Raw genomic sequence first — 4618 nt, forward strand, 5'->3', positions numbered from 1 at the left:
GAAGGGCCGGTCCTGGCTACCCCCTGCTCCCACCTGTGCCCTCGGAAGATACTCACTGGTCGAAGCAGTGGGCTGCAGTCAGCACCCAGTCCTCAGCGATCAGGGAACCCCCACACACGTGCTGTCCATATTCCCTCAGGCTGACCTGCCACGGCCACTGGCCCAGCTTGGCATTCTGCCCCGACATGATGCGGCCTGACACACGTGGGCGTCCACACACTGCAGGGGGAGCCCATGGGCAGGCTAGGCGTGGTCCCGTCTGGCTCCCCGGCCCCACAGAACGACCCTCCTAATCCCTGGGGCTCACAGGTTGGCACCTGGTCCCTCCTCGGGCTCTACAAGGTGGAATTCCTTGTGATGTAGGACCTTCCGCTCTAGGAAAGGACTTGGCCCTGGGGGGGGGGGCGCGTTGCACAGCAGCTGAGTTGGGGGAAGTGGGAGCTGGGGGCCTGGGTGGTTATTGCAGGCTCGGTGGGAAGAGGGGAGTTGTGAGCCGCTGGTCCAATGCTCCTGCCTGCCGCACAGTGCGTGCCACATCATCTGCGCTTGGCCGGTGGAGGCGGTGAAGGTGCGGAGGTCTGGGGGGTCCGAAGGAGAGCCCCCTCCCGACCCCTGGGTTCCTTAGAGGACCTGCCCGGGCACAGGGCATAAGGGGCAGGGAAGGCATTACACAGGCCTCTTGATCTGCCCCCAACACTCAGGCACTCTCTCCTGCAGTGCCTGCCCCCCCCCCCCCCGGCCCCCGTATCTGTCCTACCTGAATCCAGGCTTATGGCAAAGGCATTGGGCGGGGAGAAGTTGGCTGGGAGAGCGGGGGTGCTCTCCTGGAGGGCCATGGGGAGGAGGGAGAGCAGGATGGCAGTAAGGGCCAGCTCCATGGTGTGCTCCAGCCACCACTTCCGGGGGCAGAGTCCTCAGACACTGAGGAGCAGAAGGATTGCCGTTTAGCCCAAGTGCTGGCCTTGCCCCAAGGTGGGGCTGACACTCGAGACTCGGCTCCCACACTGCTCCTGGGCCCAGGGTCCTCGGCCCTCTCCATGTCTTCGGCAAGACCCTCAGGACCTTCCCTCCCCTGCCCTGGTCCCAGCATCATAGCACCCACTCCCCCCACCACATCTGGGGCACTTACTGTGTGCCGGCCCTGTGTCAACCGTACCCCGGCCTTCTGGCTATTAGGATCCCCATCCTACAGCAGAGGAAGTGAGACTCCCATGGTTGAAGGACTTGCCCGAGGCCCGACAGGTGACAAAGATATTTCTACTTTGTGCTCTGTGTCATAGTGCCTGGTGCACCAGGCAGGGGGTGGGGGGATGGGGACTGCCGCCCTAGGACACACTCCACTCTGCTCCCTCAGCTGTTTGTTTTCACCCTGGAGCTCGGAAGGGCCTAAGGTGGGGCCAAGATGCCCGGAGAGTGAGAAGGGACCCATTATTCAAGGAGGTGGAACACCTGGACAGCCACTGCCCTGCGCCGGCCTTACCTCCATGGAGCTGTGTGGCCAAGAAAGCAGAGCTGAGCAGCCTGGGCACTGGGGGGAGGAGGGATGCAGGACACTTTTCCTGATTCCTAAGTTTTATCCATTTCTCAAGTACCCATCCTTTCTGATGCCCCAGTCAACCTAGCCTACAGGCCGCTCCCCCTCCAAAGGGCTCATTACCCCTGGGGGGCATGGTGGATCTCTGAGCAGCCCCAAATACTTGATTTACGTCAAAATCATGTTCAGTGAATACTCTTGGTGTTACTGCTTTTTCCACCTACCAGATCTCTTGATTTCTGAGAAAAATGTGAATTTATTTAGAACTTTTTTTTTTTTTGCTTTATTTCAAAGCTCTGTTGTTGGCATAATGTTTTCAGAGGCTTGTAACTTGTGTCATTGTAAAATATCCCTGTATTTCATTCTTTTTTTTTTAAGATTTTATTTTATTTTTTGACAGAGAGAGATACAGCGAGAGAGGGAACATAAGCAGGGGGAGTGGGAGAGGGAGAAGCAGGCTTCCCGCTGAGCAGGGAGCCCGATGCGGGGCTTGATCCCAGGACCCTGAGATCATGACCTGAGCCGAAGGCAGACACCCAGCGACTGAGTCACCCAGGTGCCGTGTTAATTAACCGTGTTAATGTGTTCTCACGGGAGTCCCGGCTGTGGGCCAGCCTTGGCCCTTCCCGGACGAGGCGGTGCGTGGAGGAACGGGGGGCAATGGGGGCAACAGGGCAGGGGCGGCCAGGACCCCAGGGTCGCCGACAAGCAGAGGTCCCTGTATTTCATTCTTAAGACTCCTAGCCCTGGGGCACCTGGGTGGCTCAGTCAGTTAGGTGTCCAACTCTTGATTTTGGCTCAGGTCATGATCTCAGGGTTGTAGGATCGTGCCCTGGGTCAGGCTTCATGCTGAGCATGGAACTTGCTTGAAATTCTCTCTCTCCCTTTCCCTCAGCCCCTCCCCCCACTTACTCTCATGCTCAAATAAATAATTAAATAAAATCTTAAAAAAAAAAAAAGAGGGCACCTGGGTGGCTCAGTCGGTTGAGCAGTCGATTTCAGTTCAGGTCATGATCTTGAGGTCATGGAATTGAGCTCTGCATTGGGCTCTGCCCTCAGTACAGACCCTCTCTCCCTCTACTCCTTCCCCTGATCTCTCTCACTCTCTCTCCCTGAAGTAAAGAAACAAGATAATGCACAGCCTTGTGCTGTGGTCAGAGTATGTGTGCCCCCCACCCTTCCACAAGTTCATATGTTGAAATCTGTATGTTGAAGCCCAGGGTGTTGTGTTCAGAGATGGGGCCTTTGGGAGGTGATGCGGTCAGGAGGGTGGAGTCCTCATGAATGGGATCAGCGCCCTCATAACAGAGACCCAGAAAGCTCCTTCACCCCTTCTGCCATGGGAGGGCACAGTGAGGAGGCAGCAGCTGTGAACCAGGAAGCAGGCTCACCAGACACCTTGACTTCAGACTTCCAGACCAGGAAGCATGAGAAAGAAATGCTTATCTGTAAGCCATCCAACCACTTTATGGTATTTTGTGATAGCAGCCCAAGTGGGTGAGGTCACCCAGCAAAGCATTTGACTCAGAAGGGATGTCACATTCCTCTTCCTCCGTGTGGGCTCACTCCATCCCTTGTTTCTGCTGAGCTTGTGTTAGGAACGTACAGAGCAGAGGAGAGACTGCTCCCCCTGCAGCCTTCCAAGCTAGGCCAGTTCACACTGCTGGGAACACACGGCCTAGCTGACGGTCTGCTGAGTTGCCGGCCCATCCAGAGCCCTGCTTCGCCTTTGTTCTCAACCCTTGATTTTATTTTACTTAAAACACATTTTGCTATGGAAAAATTTAAGTATACACAGATTAGAGGAGAACAGGAAACACTTATGTCTGTCACCCAGCTTAGAGGACTGTCAGTGTGGAACCGACCTCGTGTGTCCCTCCCTGTCGGCACTATTTTCTTTCATGCAATCTTTGTAAATTTTTGCTCTAAGTTCTGAACACGTTTCTCTACTTTATCTTCCAATGTGCCAGTTCATCCTTTAGCTACATCCATTTTACCATTCAGCCCTTGCCGCAAACGATTTCTCTGAGCAGTATCTTCAATCCTTTCTTGTTCTCTGATCGCTCTTTTCCTGGGCAATTCTTGTTTCGTGTTTACAAACACCCTAGAGGAGCTTTCTGAGGATAGCAGCTAGGCTCCTCCAAGTTGTCTACTGTTCCATGTAATCTCTCGGTTTTCCTTGAAGACACTTCACCTTATTCAAATCGATCGTCCTGGTGCACGTATGGATTTCCCAGGATTGTCCTTGGTTTGTTGTGCAGTAATAACAGTAAGAGGGCAGCGAACAGGCCCCATGACACTCCCACGCTGCACGGGCCAGAGAAAGGACTGGCCGGCCCTCCGCCAGCTACTAGGAAATCACTTCTGAGCCTTCCGAATGTCTTGCTTGACCTAAAGCCTTGTGCCCCTGCACTTAGTTAATGCTAACAGCACCACTGCGGGCCGCGCCCAGGGCCGCACCGCATCCTCGGGACTTCCAGAGGCATGGAAGTCTGCGCACTAAGCCTCGGCACCGGGCCTCCGAGCTTACCCGACACGGAAGCCGTTAATAAAACCTCACTCACCGGGGCTCAGGTGAGCGTCCCCAGCTGGCAGAGCTCACGAGTGTTGTCACCCGTCACTGCTGGGAGAACGGAGCTCTGCCCGTCTGACTCCGCTGTGAAGGGAAGCTAGAAGCTTCCACCCGGTCTCGCCTGGCCTCTGTACCTTTTGCGTTGGCTGATGCTCCTAGTACCACTGCAGCGAGCCCCAGCCACGAGTGTAACAGCTTCGAGTTCTGGGAGACCTTCTAGGCAATCACGACTCTGAGGGCGGCCTGTGGACCCCAGTTCAGTTGTCCTGGAGCTTGGTGACTGTGGTGCCCTGCACCCCCGCCCACGGAAAAGGAAAGCTGCCTGTGGGCTCTGTGCAGTCGGGTGCGGCCGGCTGCGAGCAGCAGGCAAACGGCGAGGCGAAGAGCCCCCCGGGTGGTCAAAATCGGGCCATCTTCCCTGGCTCCTGTCAATGACCATCGCCTTGAGCGGAAGCCCCCGACGGCCGCTCAAGGAGGCCGTGTTAATGTGTTCTCACGGGAGTCCCGGCTGT

At 56.0% G+C, this 4618-nt stretch overlaps 1 long non-coding RNA gene across 1 annotated transcript; it reads right to left on the reverse strand.

Annotated features, from left to right (window-relative positions):
* Nucleotides 1–62: 62 nt before the first annotated feature.
* On the reverse strand, nt 63–1250 carry LOC141372262 (uncharacterized). Its single transcript, XR_012377516.1, has 3 exons — nt 1130–1250; nt 758–921; nt 63–219 (listed from the first exon to the last, which is right to left on the reverse strand). It is a non-coding gene; the product is annotated as an uncharacterized lncRNA (long non-coding RNA).
* Between the last annotated feature and the right edge of the window lie 3368 nt (nt 1251–4618).

The sequence above is a fragment of the Callorhinus ursinus genome, unplaced genomic scaffold (genome assembly GCF_003265705.2).
Source record: "Callorhinus ursinus isolate GAN/ISIS: 27379988/994484 unplaced genomic scaffold, GSC_fseal_2.0 scaffold4029, whole genome shotgun sequence".
Taxonomy (NCBI): domain Eukaryota; kingdom Metazoa; phylum Chordata; class Mammalia; order Carnivora; family Otariidae; genus Callorhinus; species Callorhinus ursinus.